We start from the raw sequence: 18,793 nt of genomic DNA, 5'->3' as shown, positions 1-18,793 counted from the left end.
AGCCTCGGATCCTGATTATCTGATCAATATCCATCCCTGGTGGTGTTCAAGGCCAGGCTGGACAGAGCCTTGGGTGGCATGGTTTAGTGTGAGGTGTCCCTGCCCATGGCAGGGGGGTTGGAACTGAATGATCTTAAGGTCCTTTCCAACCCTAACTATTCTATGATTCTATGACAGCTGTATTCCAATGACTTCTATGTACTTAAAACAACCTGTATGAAATGTGCAACTGAACTAATGCATGCAAAACTTGGGATTCCTTTATCACACAAAACTTTTTATTTTCTTTATGAGTTTTCTGAAGAAAATTGTGGGTGAGAATTTTAGTGAAGCATTTGGATATTTGAAATAATCTGGATGTTAGTGATTCAGAAACTTATGAAGGGAGATACTGGAAACTTTGGAGTGGAGAACAAGAAGTCTGCTATCTCAGTTTAAGTGTGTTACTCTTCAGGGCTTTGTATGGTTCTAGTAAATAATCCTCCTCAAATTTGGTTATTGGTACCTGCTAATGTGTATTGATATGCAGCTCCTTTATTTCACAGCAGAATCACTTTTCTATGGGGTATGCTTTTTCTTACCAGCTTACTTTCTAGTGTCTAATTTTAACCCACAAGACCCATTTGGTTTGTAGTTCCCTAAGTACCTTTGGGGTTTGGACTTTATCTAAAGGTTCCCAAAATTTCCCAGGTCTGTTTCCTGCTGCTGGAGGCTGCGCAGCTGGACTCGATATGTTTAGCTCTTGTGAAGAAGCCTTACACAGTTCCTTCAACCACGTAATTGTTTTTCAACTGTTCTTCACGATCCCTCGCAGTTGTTTACATCTTTCTGAAGTTCAGATTTAAATCCTGCTGGATTGCGTTTCTTTGCAAGGCCAGTGACATTTTGTTCTCTCTGATTCAAGCCTCCTGAAGACTAAACTTGTTGGTTGCCTGCTCTCACTGCTAGGGCCAGATTGGTTCTCGCTGGAAACTGGTACAAATGATGAGACTTTGCAGTGCAAAAGAAACACATCCAGCTCTGAATTTCATACTTCCATGTTACTGTGTTTTAACTAACATTTGTCAGATTATTTGCATTCTAAATATAGAATGTATAGTTGCTCTTTTCCCAGATTTTATTCCATTTAACTTTGTCCTTATTCCTAGCCCAATTTTGGCTCTCTTCTGTTTATCATGTAATCTGTGGATGATGATAAAGATACCATTCAAGCCCATTTTCAAATTAACTTTAAAAATACTAAGGGAAATTTGATCTTTCTTAACTTCATCCTTTTCTTGGAAGTATATCATGAGGTAGCCAGTGATCCCAAAGACAGCATTCCAAAAAATGACCCCTCAGAAGCTGAAGCAGATGAAGTACTGAAATCCTACTTCTTCATATACACTATAGCTTAAATAAGATCATTGGCTTTCTTAAGGACAGATCCTTAGACGGTATTGTGCAGCATACATGCCCATTAAAGATCTTGATCTTCATTGATTTACACTGGCTCAAAGTTCATAATGTCTATGCTTATTCTTATGGGAGTCCTGTTACTTGGTTTCGTTCTTCTGCTCAAACAGAACTCTCTGAAGTCTTACTATTCCTGTTAAACTGGAATAATTATACAACTATTGACAAACTGCTCTGTGCTCTTCAGTTTCAGCAATCTAGTTGAATACCTCCCTAATCTCAGGTATGTGACACCAGCATTTAAAGGAAAGTATGCGATCACTGCAATGTTAAAGTGGAATTACAGTGAATTTCGCTGTCAAGTAGCTAAAAGTGACCTTGTTTACTGTGGTTTTGGTAAACTTATGTTTGACTTGCTGTGATAGAGTACCTTCATTTATTGACCTACTCTGCTCTCAGTGCATAGAAGCACATACACAGATATTTGCTAGAATCTATTTCATAAAAAAAAATGTCCAAGCTGGAAAATGCTTTAGGACCAGGAGAGAATGCAGTATAAAACCATAAAGACAGCCAATGAACTTGCAGGTGATCGTGGAAGGCACCACATGCTGCATTACTGCATGTGAATTGTAATTCACCGAGGTACCAGTAATGCAGCAGCAAGCTTTCTCAACACTCCTCTGCAGGCTTAGAGGCTGCCCACCTATACCAGCCATTAGCAGATGATTGCATGTAGGAAACTCCCAAAATGCTCATTGTACTGCATAAAGATGCAGATTTCCTGTGATAAAACCACTTTTCTTAATCCTACTTTGAATTTCAAAAGCTTATTTTCAGCCTTCTACCTTTTCAGTCCCAGGGTTTATGCACAAGAAAACACCTTTTCTATACCAGTATGCCTGATAGAATAGCACTGTGCACTTTTATATGGCTGTTTCTCTTGCATTGTTCATGCAGTTCAAGATGCAACATCTATTCAAGCACACTTCTTGCCCCTTTGCCCGTTCTGGGAGAGGCACCAAGCAGACCATGTAGCTGGTGGCCCCATGTGCCAGCAGTTCCATGCAACTGGTGGAAAAGCAGCTGGCTGGTGTGGGACCAGCTTGTAGTTTGTGTAAGGTAATATAGATTGAGATCAGGCATGGTATAGTTTTTCCCTCAGAGACAAGGGAATTCAGTGCGGTGCCTGTGGCTGCTCCCATGCCCTAACACTGATTGCATTGCTAGAGAGTCTCTGCAGCTTATTTCTCCAGTGGTTTTATGAGCTAACCACACCCGCTGCTGGTTTCCACAGTACCAATTTACAAGATTGGCTGGTTTGGATGAGGAAACCCACATTTCCTGAGGTATCCCGGGGAGCTCAAAAGCCAAGATCTTAAGAAAATTAACAGAAGCAGCGATTTTTCTCCCCCTGTAGCATTCCACTGTAGATGAGGCTGTTTGTGTTTCTCCTTCAGTGGAGGAGGCAGCCGCAGATGCGTACTTTCAAACATCAGGAGCTTCTGGTGTTGCTCTTGTCAAACAGCTGGAATCACTAGCTTGTTGTTTGGTTTTAGTCTTAATCCCAAAATAACTCCCTGCCCTAGGAGTGATTAAGGTGCAGCCCTTGAGTGCCTTTACTCAGGTAGGTGAGAGGACAGGAGGAACAAACAGATGCATGAGTTTTTCACCAGCAAGGGGAAGAAGTCCTTGCATCATCTGCAAGGTGCTTGGCCTCTTTTAAGATGATTCAGTCTTAATACCAGCACAAAATGATGTACTGCTTTATTTATGTTTTCTTTGCTGGGTTAGTTTCCTCCTAGGTTTATGAGCTAAAGTGGCTGATAAGAATAGTTGTATTAGAATAGTTACAGTGTAATATATACTATATATATATTATAAACTATAATATAGTTTATTATATGTAAGAGTAGTTAATAATGAGCATCAGGCCTGCCACAATGTAGGACAGGAATGGGTATGGGAAGCCAGATGGTGGAAATACTCATCACCTGTGATGAACTGTTGGATCAGCTCATTTGTCCTCCTGGAGCTGCAGTATTTTTCCTGCAGCAAAGCCTTAATGCTTTGGACAACTCTTGTCAGTGGAGTGAGAGGCCAGGAGGAAGAGCTTTTGGTTCACAGCAGCTTGAGCCAGTGCTTTCCTGTGCTGTGCATGCAGCTCTCCTAAAGTGCTGCGAAGTGTTACAAAAGCTCTTTTGGGGAGTTATAACAGGGTGGAGGCTGTTTTAAATGATGTTCAACTTGAAGTTCTTTAGCATTCAGTTTCTTTTTCCAAGATTACCAGTAACTGTCCTGAGAGAATCAGTTTATCAGATCAGATTTATAAAAGTCCATTTAAAAAAGGCAACTTGTAAGGAATTTCTGGCATAATTCTAAAAAAAAAAAAAAATAAATAAACCCAACCAAACAAAAAAACCTCCAGAAAAACCAAAAACCCCAAAACCAATCATTACTATTACTAGGGGATAATTTAATTGTACACATACTTTGTACAATAATAATGTTATATGCGGTGTACTCAAGGAACTCAAATTACAACTTACAGTCCCAGTTCTGCCCTTTGAAATATTAAAGTATTATTACTGCAAATGGGTTACGCACAGAACCCAGTCTAGGGCAGTGCAAGGCTAAAGCTGTGTGCCTGGAAATTGCAGAGTCAACCCATGCAAAACATACAGCTGGAGAGCAATGTTAATACAGCAGCACGTCTGTTTGATTTTATGGTACGTACTTGGCAAGTGCTGAAGCATGTGAGTCTGCTGCGTAATGACTGCATCCCACTTTGCTGACCTCCCTGGGAGTTCTCTTGTGTTTCTAGGAAGAGCTTGAGCATCTTGCAGGAAAAAAGTATGTAAAGAGATGATCCATCCTTGAAGGGGCCACAGCCCTCATGGGTGAGGCCCTAATAAAGGGTGGAGAGGGAAGGATACAAGAAAGGATAAGGGTCACTGTTAGATGATGGTGCGATTGCACAGTCTGGGCATGTTCACGATTTGATGGTTAATTCTTGATCCTGTAATTTGGCAGCCATCCATCTGCTCGCTGCAAATCTGAAGGCCCAGAGGCTTTGGGGGATTCCACAGGAAGCTGTCAGTATGATAAATTTTTCAGGAAAAGGGTTTTGAAAACAACAGCAGTGATGAAAATTGCTGCTGGAACCTCTGCTCCTCAATTTTTACCTTGCAGTGATTTTTATTTTACCAGTTTCCTTTAATAATCTCCTAATCCTTCCCAGAGGTTCATCCTAGCAGCCAGCTTCCATGTTCGTCTTAAAAGTACTCATGGTATGCACTTCTTAAAGTTTGAAATGCATTTGTTAAGTGTAGATATCTTCATGTCCCACCTCTGAACAAATACACCCTCTCACACAGTAGTACGCAAGGAAAGCTTTGAGGCTGTCATTCTAGAGGGAGTGAAGACTGTCGCTCCAGCTGAGTCTTCAGTGTGTTGTTCTGGCAGAAAAGGAAGCTGTTGGCCTGTGAAAGGATCTGTCACTTGCACACCAAACGTTCCGAGCACTGGTATTTGAATCTGCAAGTGATATCTGACAAAGAATCTAAGATCTAAAGATCCAAGTGCTGTTACTTACATGGTTAAATATTGTAAGTACCTACCACACCCACAGCTCTAAGTTAGGGCCTGATTGAGAGAGAGCTGATTATGCTGCTTTGTCTTGCTCTCTCAAAAATACTGTTTTCTCTTTTCCTGAAAGTGTTTCCTTTTAAATGAATGTCATGTATCAGTGTGAGACTTTTCTTAAAGCCAGAGGGATAAGAGGAACAGGGAGTGACACTTGCTTTTTTTGTCGCTGGAAAGAGTAAGCAGGTGATTTCTTACAACTACTTCTGTTTGCTTAAGGAATGACCAAAAATCTTTACACAAAGGAGTGGGAAATTAAAGATCCAGCCAAATGAAAGCACTGAAGGGCACACCTGTGTTCAGGCTGGAGTCGTTACAGGATTTACTGAAGTACGTACATACTGATGTACTGAGCTAAGAGAGCTGGGCTTTCCAAATTCAGTATCTCTCTTTTTGTTTTCTTTCTGCTGTTACAACATGAAATAGTTGCCTGTAAACCTAACTTAACTAGTAGCTTGACTTAATAGCTACATATGCTGATGCAGACACATACACTAGCTCCTGGTTGCAGATGACCCTGAATCTTCTTGTGAAAATGAGGAACAGGTCTACACAAAACGTAATCTTCTTTACCCTAAATGCCCCTAATATTCAGTCTTACTTGCTCTGCACCTAAAGGGATAAAGGAGGTATTATCTTCTCATGTCTCTGGCTAATGATCTGGCCAAAAGTAAATACAGACCACATCACAGGAATGCAAAGGGCTTGGCTGCTGCTGGTATCTTGGTTGGGGATGACCCTTCTCTGTGGCTGCCTGCCACAGCCTCACTGGCCTGATGGCCACTTGTGCTGATGGGGCTATGCTGATGGAGCACATGTGCTGCTCAGAGAGTGGCAAACCCACAATGCTGGATTAAGATTTGGGGCCCTCCTGTAAAGCATGCTCTTCCATTTTAAGATTGCTGTGAAGTGAGCTGGTTTGCTTTGCTAATAGTGTAAAGAGCCCTGTGGAAGGACCCATTTTGCTAAGAAATGTGAGTGGTGTTTGGATGAGCAGAGCTCTGACCACCTTTATGCCTTGCATGGTTTAGATGTACATATTCCTAGTTCTCTTGTTTCTTCTGTGTGCAACTTCCAGAGAGGAAAAGAAACTTCTTACTGCTGAGACACCCTTACATGAAAGAAACAGCCCTGTGCAGTGACGTATAGCAAATGATTAACAGCAGCCATATACTCTTATCTAGCCATAAGCATATTGATTGTTCCACATCAGAACTATCAAACTTATTCTTCCAACAGCCTTGCGCCAGGCTTCTTGCTCTGCTGCCTGATAGTCTGTCTCTTTAACTGTTGATGAATAACTAAATGTCATAAATACATTAATGTTTAAAAAATTAATAATAATTAAAAAACCCTCTTAGATTTCTTGGGTCTTTTGATCTGCTGTTGGCAAGTGCCCTTAAAGGACGTTCCTTTGACCAATGTGGTTGTGTTAAGGATAATCTTCTCCATGCTTTGAGGTCTGAGGATAAAGTAAATAAAACCTTGTTCTCTGGAGAAAGGATCCATGGCACAGAAGGCAACAAGATTAGGGGCTGGGTTTTTGCTCTCAACAGAGAGAGGCCTCTGTTTCTAAGGATCTGTGTGTACAGATGGTGTATGCAGAATGCAGAGATGTGAGCAGCTGAGTGACTCCTAATACCTGTATAGGCCTCGATCCAGAGAAGTACTCAATTTAAGCATTTCTTTTTCATGACCTTCAGTGAAATACCCCCAGCCCTGGGGTAAACTCTACATGTTACCGATCATGATGCTTCTCTGCTTGAAGCATCTTTGTGTAACTCAGTGCTAACAGTGCTTTAGACGTTTGCATTTTGAAAAGCTGAAAGATCAGGATTTCCATGCAGCGCAGTGCCTCAGTATTTAGATTTGATCCCATTGATCCCACAGATTTAATACCACTGCTGTCAACAAGAATCTTCTGACCTATTATTTTAGCTTGAAAAGTGGTTAAAGCCTGTGCTCCCTCACTGTTCCCATGCTAACTGGATGATAGTGTAAAGAAACAAACTTAAATATAAACCTAAATTAGACAAGTCAAAATAACAAGGGATTGTTGTGATAGAGCGTCAGTATAAATGGTGTTTTTCTGGTTTGGTTTAACTTCTAAATGAAGTTTTTTATATATATAGGTAAATATAATTTCTTTTTAAGTGATAGAATGATGAAGAGAATAGTTTTAGAAGGTGAGGACTGTAAGACACATTGCATAGACTGAGGGCCAGGTGCTCAGGCAGAGTAAACCATCCAATTTCTCTGAAGATTTGACCTGTAGTATCTTAATGTCAAATATATTGACCACATGTAAGCACGAATAACTGTTTAAATACTTTTCCCCATATTTTGGATGGGAGGATGTGACAGATGTGCAACATAAAGCAAATTATCATAGTGTAAAAGATGTCAGGAAATAGTTAATAATTCATCGTTTCTGCAAACTGTGGTAACATGCATTTGGATGCCTGTTTGTTTCTGTTTCAGTACTTAAAAGACAGTATCAAGATGTACTGTAAACAAGAGATAACCTTCCATGAGACAGCTGTGTTAAGCTCCTCCTTGGTTTATTTTTTACTACTGAAAGAACATTAAAAATAATATCTTTAGAGACAATCAGTGCTTCTAGGAAAATGCCAATTAATAGAGAGAACCACATTTTCCCTCCCCTAATTCCCCCTTTTTTTTTTGCTGATTAAAAAGTACTTCCTGGTGCAGTGCAGTAGGAGAACTTGGCAGGCAATCTGCATTTCAATGGAGCACAACTGCTGCCTTTTCTTCCCTTGAACTCTCTCAGCCCAGCTGTAGTGGCTTCCTCCCTCCCCTGGCTCTGCTCCTTGTGCATCCAGGACCAGGTGGAGTCTGAGCCTGCAGTTATCTACATCAAAGGTTTAATGCCGTTTTTCTGGCAAAACGTTAGGGAATTCTTGCTTCCTGGGTTTCCAACCTTTTATATTTGAGAATAGGAATGTTTACTATGGGAACAGCAATAACATGGAGCACCAAGGTATATTGACTTTAAAAGAAAAGAAATAATAGAAAGCCTGTCTGCAAAGCAGAATATGGCACATTACAGTGACAGAGAGGGATGTCTATCATCTTGGCTTGCTAGCCATTGTGGTAGTTGATAATGGCATTACTCAGAGGTAGAACTTCAGAATCGGGAGGTTTGTGGCGAAGGCGCTCTGCAACCAGCTATGAAGTCCCAAAGGCTGACCTTCACACCAGAAGGCAAAGTCCCTTCGGTGGTACTGGCATTAGGACAAGTATAGCAGTCCATTGACATATGCACCTTCCCTTGGAAACTAGTTTTTTTATTACTGCATTCTAAGGAAGAATAAGCAATAAAGTAGACAGGCATCTGATTGACAGCCCGGCAAAGCTTACCAAGCAGTTTTGACTTGGTTGTCAGTGAGTTGTCCTAACTGCATGAGATAACCTAACCTTGAAGTCATTTCTAGCATTCTTTACCTCCGCTAAAAGGTGGAGAACCTTATTGTACCACCTGAGAAAAATCAAAAGGTCTTGCCCATACCCTTCTTTTTGTCTTGTGAATTACTGAATACTTCCAAAAGCTTGAGTGTACGCATCACGCTGAAATTTGTCTGCTTGCCCTCTCCAACACACATGTAACCAGATTACTTGGTACAGTTGCACACAACACTGACAGATTCTCTTGTCCCTGTCAGTCTCTCCTCCACCATGCAGCTCACTGAGACAGAAGCTGTAAGTTGTCGAGTACCCGTTTCAACACGCGTAGAAACGTGTGAAAGAGTATAGCTCTCCTCCTCCTGTTCCAATATCAGTTAAGTGCCTCAGAAACCTCTTTTCTTAACAAACTGTCTCCATGCAATTGTGCATTTCATGCAGTAAAAATAAGCTGAATATTTACATTATTTGAAGATACCATAGGTGCATAGCCAAAGAAGTTCTCCTTGTGAGTTGCTGCTTGAGAGTAGTAAGGGAAAAAGGTTTCTTTCAATATATTTACATGCTTTCAGAAAAAACAAGGTAGGCTGACATTGCTAGTTGTATTGAGAAGGTTTCTGTCCACATCCATAACTGATTCAATTGCCCTGCAGGTTATCAGAGCTCTCTTCTTATTTTTCTATTGCTTGGGTGGTTTTTTTTGTTTTCTTTTCTCTTCACTGTTTATTTTCAGAATTCCTGAGGTTTTGCTTGCATCATCTTTTCAAGTTTTCCTTTGAAACTGTGAGGTTAGAAACCCTTTTTTAACAAAAGTTGAGATTTTTCATGTGAGTTTTGCTTTACAAATGATTTATCAACAGTAATCAACATTCTTGACTTCATGGGAGCATAGACCAAAAGAGACTTCCTGACTCAACAAAACTGATCTCTGTTACTGCATGTGGATGTCATAAAATCTTTCTGAAAACAGAAGAAGTGACTTATCTAAACTATTTAGACTTTTTTCCCAAATCCTTTTGCTGCACAGCTATTTAGGTTGTTACTCCTCCAGTGACTGAGCGCATTCTTCTTGGTGTGAGCACTTTCTGTTGCAGAATTACTACTGATTTGTGATGAAACTTGTGTATTGATCACCTTTATTCAAAAAACCAGGAATGGGCTATGGTACCAGTTTGTGTCTGCTGTTTACATCAGATCACTGGTGTTTAAGGGTCTGGAAAACTTGATATCTGGTCTGCACAGGGCAATAAAAATTATACCAATGTACTATAGAAGCCTATTCTATGACCGTTACGTGTTGCAAGCTCTGAAACAGGATAACAGCTTATAAATACTAAAGGGAAAGTTTTCAAACCCAGAAAATGGGTACCTACCACGAGGGAGGAGAGAAGAGATGATACATCTGTAAAAATATTGGGTCTGTAATACCTCCTTCATTGTAAGATTAGTGGAAGGGAAATAAAAATAGTTTGTTGATTATGTTTTAACTCTATTTCATTTGCACAAGTTTGTGAGCAGTGCTCTATACACCTTTTGCCAGTTTCGCACTGCTGAATCTTGGCCTTCCCATGCCAGCTGCAGAGAGGGGGGAAAACAACCAACCAACCAAACTAAAACAAAACAAAAGACCCAAGTCAGCACCTCAAGAAATCATCTTTCAGCTGTATATCTCCCCTCATCAGATACCTGCACATCTTTTTCAAGAAGTGTTTAAGTGTCCAGTCATAGCTCACTTTTCCTTTTAGTATTCACTAAAATCTAAGTCTGTATAATTTAATTCTCATTGAGTCATTTAGATTGGAAAAGACCTTTAAGATAATAGACTCCAACTGTTAACCGAGCTCTGCCAAGTCCACCACTAAACCATGTCCCTAATTGCCACATTTACGCATCTTTTAAATACCTCCAGGGATGGTGACTCAACCACTGCCCTGGGCAGCCTGTTCCAGTGCTTGACAATCCTTTTGGTGAAGAGGTTTTCCATAATATCCAGTCTGAACCTCCCCATGTACCACTTGAGGCCATTTCCTCTTGTCTCACTGCTTTTTACTTCGAGAAGAGACTGACCCCTATCTCGATATGACCTCCTTTCAGGTAGTTGTAGAGAGTGAGCCTCCTTTTCTCCAGGCTAAACAGCCCCAGTTCCCCTTAGCTGCTTCTCATAAGACTGATGAAAATTAGTATGGTTGGGCAAGATTTGTTATTCATAGTTCCAAAGAAACTGCTGTTACTGTTTTCATTGCCTTCCACAGCAAATTAGAATCATAGAATTGTAGAATAAAGTATTTACCAAGTATTTTTTGTATAGGTAATTAAGTCTGACATCTCCTCTTTTTTCTTATACCCCTGACACCCCCCTTTTCTTAGAAGTAGCCACAGAGGTTGTCTCTTTCTGCTTTTTGGTACAGCAACCATTCCCAGTTAGCTCTCAAAGGTAACCATTTGAGGTTCTGAGTTTACTTTAGATCAATCTTGAAGTATGCTATGACAAACTATGGTGAGAGTGGTTTACTTAAGCATTTTACTGATTCTGTCTTTAACCTAAAGGATATGTAATCTTTGTCACTGTAACAGTAGCCTGCTCACAGCTGGCTTTTGGCAAATGCTGATGCATGCTGGTGGTAAACACTTTGGTCTCCTTGGCATTGGACCAGTTGGCTGATTCATAACTTGAAGTCATCACTCCTGATGAACACTCAAGGAAGTGTTGCTCAAAAAGCTACTGTAGGTAGCTGCAGTAAAGAAGCTGCCCGTGTAGACAAGAATAATGACTGATGCAGATCAGGCAATCAACGATAAAGAACTTGCAATAAGAGGGAATTAAAATGGTAGGGCCATTGGTAGAGCTATAATTGGTAGGGCTTATGTGGAAAGGGATTTCCAAATATGAATTAAGAAAATGCTATTAGTTCACTTACATGTAAACCCAGAAGAACAGGCAGTAACACTAAAAGGCTGAGCATTTATATTTGTGTTCTGCATTTGAGAGAAGCCCAATGAGACAGAAATCGCAAGATGAAATGAAAAGTGTTTCAGTATCACTCATAACAAAAGAGGATACTGAAGAGAAGTTTTTTGGCTTTGCATATAGACAGGCTGAAATGACTTGCATCTGGGAGTTTTAAGAGTTGGCTGAACGGGTGTCTTGGATACTGATTTCTTCCACAAATAGCTATTTGAAACCATGGAAAAGATAAAGAGATTTGATCCAAAACTTCACATTTTAGCAGCAGTTTTAGAAGAATTATAGCTGTGTTCTGGGGAAGATAATGGAACAACTAATATGAAACCTTCTAAAGAATGAACTTAGTAACACACAATAGTGCTGTGGTGTAAAATACACACCACAAACCAAAATCTATTTAAGTAATGTGTTCATCTTCCTGTAGAACATTTCAATTGATGTCATACACTGTTTAAATTAGAAACTTGAGTGAGTTGGTTTAGCAGAAGATACTGAGTATTAAAACTGGATGTTGAGTGTATTAAAACTACATAACTGGCAGGTCTCAAAATGTAACAGTGATAGGGACAGGGAGTGTTTATAGAAAGGTTTGACAAAGCTTAGTTTTTCAGCCAACTCTGATTACTTTTAACACATAAATAGTTTATAGCCAGCAAGCCTGTGCAAAGGCTGAGGAAGCACAAGGTGATGGGAGACTTGCAGCACCTGAAGGAAAGCGGTGGACGTGCTCAGAAAGCTGGACACTGCCAAGCTTTAGGCTTGCTATGTGGTTACACAGTGAAGTAAAAATGGAGGCTATGTTTGCCAGGTGCAATCCTGGAGTAGTGCAGTGCATTAAACTGCAGTTTAATGACCTTTGGTTAAGTTACTGAACCTCAGTACCTAGTACGTTTGTAACTCTAAAGACTAATGTGGTCCTTAAATTTATGAACTGAAGGATTCCAGCCAGTATCATAAAGCAAACCTATTCTTGCCTTGTATTTTACTGGGCAGATACTTCTATAGTGCTTTCCAATTATTCCAATATAGAAATTTCAGGATATCTATCTAAGAATAGTTAAAAGAGCAGAAAACCACTTGTAGAAGGACACAGGGAAGAAAAACCTACCTATGGAGTCAAGCAGCAAGATGGAAGATGACTATACTGCAGATCATGAGCATCTGCCAGGCAAAGGGGAATAAAGTTGATAAAGCTTCTTATCGATTGTGAAAAGCCTTTCATGTTTAAATGTAGTAGAAGTTCACGCTGTTTCACATATACTGTAGATTTTCAGCTGGGAGGATAAAACATGAGAGTAATGAGTTGTAATGGATTCTTGCCAAGAATTATCTAAAAGATACCAATAAGCTTCTCTGTGATATGCTGTTTTATTGGCTTATATCTATGGCTTTATGACAACTGTATTTAATGAGTCTTTAAATGGAGCATTTTGAGTGAAGGTGATCTGTCAGTTTGAGAAAGAGATGGAGTGACCTGGGGAAAGAGCTGCAAAGGGGGGGGAGTCTGGAATAGGTCTGCTGGAGAAGATGGAAAGGGGGGCGAGGATTTAAAGGACAGTAAGGATCTGGCATTTCATCAGCAGCCTCCTGCAGGACAAAAACTAGTTAGGAAACAACACTGACAGTGTCAGATGGCAGACAAAAAGCTTTGCTTCTTCCCAGCTTAGGTACAACCTCAAACTGTTGAAAATCCCACTTGGCTCCTCTGGAGTGTAACACGAAAAACATGTTAGAGACTCTCCAGAATGGCAGAACTACCTCTTTTAAAGGATACTTTTATGGACATCTTCTAGAGCATGAAGATTAAAATGAACTTCTCAAAAAAGAGAAATTCAAAGAGAAAAATAACCCAAAACCCATTTACAAGGCATGGATTATTTTGATAAGTCAGAATAGTACTTCGTGGTCCTCTCTCTTTTTTTCTTTCTCTCCATCATCATCTCTGTGGCTGAAGTTTCCATATCACAAAAGGGGTATTTCACAGCCCTCTTAGCAGCTAATAGGAACTAACAATCCATATTATTTACAGACTGAAAATCTCAGCTAGAAAGTGAGAAATTATCCCAGGTAAGTGCAGGAGGAGAACACACGCTAACCCCTCAGCTCAGTACTTACCAGCCCTGCTTTGATTCTGGTACTTGCCAGTAACACTCCGTGCTTCATGCCAGAAGCTGAGCAGCACAGCTTCCAACCTCAGTACTTTCATCTCAATACTTCATAATCTGTCTGTTATTTATTAAAGAAATGTAAAAGTTTCGACATAAATTACTTATTTATTCATCTCTTGGGAGACTTTCTCATTTGTTTGCCAGGTTTTACTGGAAAAGAATTCAGAGTTGCCTGACAGAGTAGATAGTTGAGGCTTGTCTTTCCGTTTTCATTATTTTAGGTTGTGTGGTAGGGATGTTGGGTATTTTCTAGTAAAAATAACTTTGAAAAACATTCAGCATTTTTAATAAGAACTAGCTTTTAATTTAAATGCAAGATTCTTTTGAAGTTGCATACGCTCAGACTGCAAAAATTACTGTTTCCATCAAAAAACATTTCTTCACAAGCATCTTCCCTTTCGGAGCATTTTTAGGAGACAAACCTACAGAACGTAAACAGAGAAATGAAAACTACCTAAATTATGCATTTAGGTACAAAGTAAAAGTGGTGGTAATAATGTGAACACTGAGTTAATTCAGCTTGTCAAAGAACTCTGCTGAAGTCATTTTTGTGCCTGTAACTATGGAAATATGCCAGCACCCTGTGTGAAGCCAAATAATGAGTATCCAGTCAGTGAAGGACTTAAAACTTAAGTTCTTTAATGTGTTCAGAACAAATCATGGTTTAATTAACTAGGACACTGATTCCTGGCTGTTACCTTGCCTTTAGACATTGCTACAAATCATTAATGTCCTTTTATTTTTCTGACAGTGAGGGATGTGCGCGTTTTCTGATGTTTATCTGAGGCTCAGATGCATTATGTGACACTGCTTGAATGACTTTTAATAAAGCATGCATCTGCGTAACCAGAAGAAGCTCTGTGCGATCAGTGTTTGGAACCATGTACGTTTAGGGAAAAGCTTTGATATCCAAGGTAGTTTTGAGCTGAACTGTTGTGATAACAAGAGTAGATGCTGTGATTTCAAAATCCTGCTGGTTTTATTGAAAACTGGTGTCAGTGGACATTTTGGAAAATCCCACCAGTGATCATACAGCAGAATGAAAGCAACTTGTGCAGATGGTGGGAAACATCTCAAACTGACTGATCCACATGCCATTAATGTTGGTTAATTGTTGAGAAGCAGGAGGCTCTGTTTCCAGCTTCATAATTTACATGGATGTTCTGTAGGGCTCTTGCAGCAAAACTTCCATCTGTGCCTTTGAAAGCTTGAGAGTGGCGTTCACGTGTTGCTCGTTGTTCATTTCTGATGCAAGGCATGTCTGGGACTCTGCTGTACTTGTCTTGGAGTTGGTGACACAATTCAGGCAGAAAACCTGCTGAGCCTGTCAGGCTGGCCAAGAATTTGGGCCTTACTGGCCTAACATGCTCCACTATTTGAAAAATGTAATTGGAGGTTTTGCCTGCGTTCCCAAAGCCTTGCTGTCTGAAGAGAAAAATAGTTCTAAACATTGTTCTCTCCTTGGGCTGCTGCATGAACCTTGTCTGCAGGACTTATCATATAAAATCAATAAGTCAACAACTCCCATAGCTTGAGCAAACACTTTTGTTGCAACTGCTCTGAAGCAGAGGGTAGATGTAGAGCTCTAACAAACTTACTGGAGATGGAGATTCAGAGGTTTTAGCACTTTTTGAAAGGTAGTGTGAATCTCTGAACCAGTTGCTTTGCCACTGGTCAAGAAAGAAAAAACCTGTGTAATAGTGTCTCAGATTCTGAGTGGGATTTTTCAGGTATTTGAAATCTGACTGTAGCTATCTATAGCAAGGTAAATGAAGGGTAACCTGGAATCAGTGACTGCATAAGGGTATTCATGTGTTTCTCAGCTTTGGCTTTGTGTAATTATGAGCACATACCCTTGTGAGTGGTGTTGCTGCTTACTGTTAGTTTTCAGTACGCAAAAATAGGATGATAAACTCTTATTTGAACGTACGTGCTGTGACCAAACTTGCTGCTAAATTTAATTATCTTGGGTTCATCATTAATGCTAATTTACAGCAAGGTGCAATGGTGGTTCTTGGTTTAATTCTAATGACTACTGAAACCAAAGGGTTAAGGGTTTGGAGAATGTTGAAGCATTCCTTTAACAAAGCAACTTGCAATGCAATTAAATTTATTTCCCCACAGAAATAGATGACTTGGGATATACTTACATATTTCCCCTAATCTCATTTTTTTCCTTTCTCAGTAGAAATGGCATATGTTATCATAAATTATATATTACAGTGTAATGAAGAGGTATGTCCCATAGTACGCACAGCCAGGGTCATTACTGATATACAGGTGCCTCATGCAAAGCATGCAGCACATAGCCGTGGAAGAAAAACACAAAGCACAGAGATGGCTTTGGGGATAAATGGGGACAACTATCCAACTCCTTGTCTGTATGTGAATCACTTGTACTGTTACCAGTTTCTTATGTTATCTCTCCTTAAGAGCCTGTAAATATTTCCAGGAGCAGATTTACTTGAGAAACAAATGTCAGGCCCCATGCCTGGAGCGGTTCCCCAAAATAGAACAAGTTTCAGAGCAAAGGGGAAAAAGGCAAATTTGACCAGCATTTTAAATAGTCAGGTTGCTGTAATCTCATGGCTGTTGAGGCAACTCGTGCGCAGTTTGCCTGTCTGGGCAGTGGGGGTGTGCAAGGTAGGTGGAGGCTGTCCCAGATGTCTCCAAGACTTGAGTTATACTCTTGCTTCAGGTTACATCGTCATGGAAGTTATGTTTTCATCACTGACTTAGAGCTAGGGGAGATTTGGTTATGGTCATCCACTGTACCAGTGATGGCCTCGGGTCAGTTAATGTTTTAGAGTACCCAGGATACACGTGGGAGTTGTACAGCAGTACCTTTGGGCTGGGATTTCAATTACCAAGAACCTTGTCCACTAAGAACTAGCCTTTCTTTAGGACAAAAGAAAAAGATCTAGATGAATGAGAGCAATACCATGTTATTCTTCCAAAGGATGCAATGGTAAGGAATTGATCTTTTTATGGCAGTTTTCTGCTGCCAGCAAAAGTTTGGTTTTTTTTTTTTGGCAGGGATTTGGCATTTAGTATTGCAGTGCCTGAAGAAATAGGATTTTTTTTGTAGTCTTACAATAATTTGTCACTTACCTTAAGTGACAAGTGTCTGTAGCATTAATACATGCAGTGGCCTTGTTAAATAGCAGTAATTTATGAATGACTGTTTAAAACACTTTTCAAGATCTTCATTAAAGTAAATTAGTCTTTGGTGAATAAAAACAAACCCCAAATCTATTTACCTGGATTAAGGTTAAATCAGCATTTAGTGCTGGCATTAAGAAGGGAGCTCATTGCTTCAGTTTCATTCTAACCTGAGTTTTCATTGGGAATTTTACTGCTATACAGAAAGTCATTGTATGCTTGAACATCACCCAGGTGCCATGCAAACCATCTAGAGTAACTGCCAGAGATTAAAAGATTTAAGAGCTGCATTTCCTGTGGTATGAATGTTCCTAAAATAAAATGAGAATGTACATATATAAAAAAAATATATATATAAACCAAAATCTCTTGGCTCTACTTAAAGTTCTGCAGTGGGCATGTTATGCTGTCTCTGAATAAGTAGTTGTTGAGTGACTGAATGTTAACTACTACAAATTGGTATCAGCTTCAGTATTGCAATAACCTCCAATCACAGCTTCTCATCTCTGGACATTCTGGCACACAGTGTTTGTGCTCGTGTTCATATTCCTTCTCTTCTTCCTCCATGCTGTTTCTTTGGGGACAGGAGGTAATCAGTATTATAAACATCGCTACAAAATCTGGCTTTTAAAATCCACCCAGAGGGAACAATTTCCCTTCCCATCTCCTAAATGTTATTGATGTGTTTTGCTGGCTTTGAGTAAAACATACCGGTGGTGATCTTGTGTCCATGTTTCCTTCTCAGAGCTACTGTCAGGGAACAGGAAGAGGCTGCAGACCTCTTCTGCCTGACGCTAGCATTGACAGCTAGTGTGGGTAACATTGAGTGTGAAGTAAGTAGGTTAAAGTAGAATTAGGAAGTAATAATTAATGATATCTGTATGGTGCCTACCTTCCAGAAACATTGCAGAAGTGCTATATTTGTTTTGTGCTTCATTTTCATTACACTGGACTATTATATTATATACATATAATATATACCAAAAAACCATGCAGTAGCGGACTATATTCCTAGATTAAGCTCACCCCTCTCCAGTAGTGTTTTAAATACACTGGAGTCTCACATGGTGCCCTAAGTCTTTAAGCTTCTGAGTGATTGCCCTGGTTGATGGGCAGTTGTTTGCATTCTAGATGATGAATCAGTTTCCTGCTTAGCAAATGCGTTCAGCCTTTACTCTCCATAGGCCGATACAATAAAAAAGTAACTGTGAAATACTGTATTTCTAAGTTCTAAGCTATTGAAGGTCAAGGGGAAAACCTGAAACAAAAGACTTCATTTAACAAGCTGGTTTGCATCTCTTTGCTCCTTGGTTTCTTGATTGAGCTCTCCCAACATTTTAAAGCAACAGTTTCCAGTATCATGTCAGGAGTGTTTCTATGTACTTATCATCTGTTTTCTCTCTACATGGATTCTATTGAAACACATTGCTATGTTAATTAGACTTCCTTTGGTTTACCACCTTTCCTTGGGATAGGCCTAAGACATCCTTAGTATGTCATTTTGAAAAAGGTTAAAAGATAAGCTCAGTAATTTTAAGCCTTCTAATATTTACAGGTACATTCCCAACATTTTGGCCATCATGTCTCTCTTTTTTTTTTCTTGGGAGTGTGATGGCTGAAAGGTCTGGAATGTGTCTGTAAGTAATCAATGGCTCAAACTGCTGGAGCTTATCCGAGAGCCTTGCTTGAAGGTGTGCAACTCAGTGTTTGGAAGCTCTCAAAGACATCTTTATGTAGTTCCTCAAAATTACACTTTAAACCGGCTGGTCCAGTATTGCGTATAGTGCGTGTTGCTTTCTGCCTAGGGTAAGAGGGAGAATGCTGTTCTATCTGTTCTTGTGTAAAAGCAGTATTATGCTCTTGTATAAGAATTCTCTCTCTAGTGTGAATCTGTAGCAAGAGGCAAAGGAATCCTAGAGTTGGCAGGTGTGCTAGCTGAGGTGCTGTTTCCTACCCTGGCAAGTGGTTCGTGCCACTGCGGATAAAGGGCTCAGCTACTGATTTTGCAGAAAGTACATTTATGCTAAGGTATAGG

The sequence above is a fragment of the Psittacula echo genome (assembly GCF_963264785.1).
Source record: "Psittacula echo genome assembly, chromosome: 4".
Lineage (NCBI taxonomy): Eukaryota > Metazoa > Chordata > Aves > Psittaciformes > Psittacidae > Psittacula > Psittacula echo.
The sequence above is the reverse complement of the archived record's forward strand: the minus strand, read 5'-3'. Positions refer to the sequence as shown.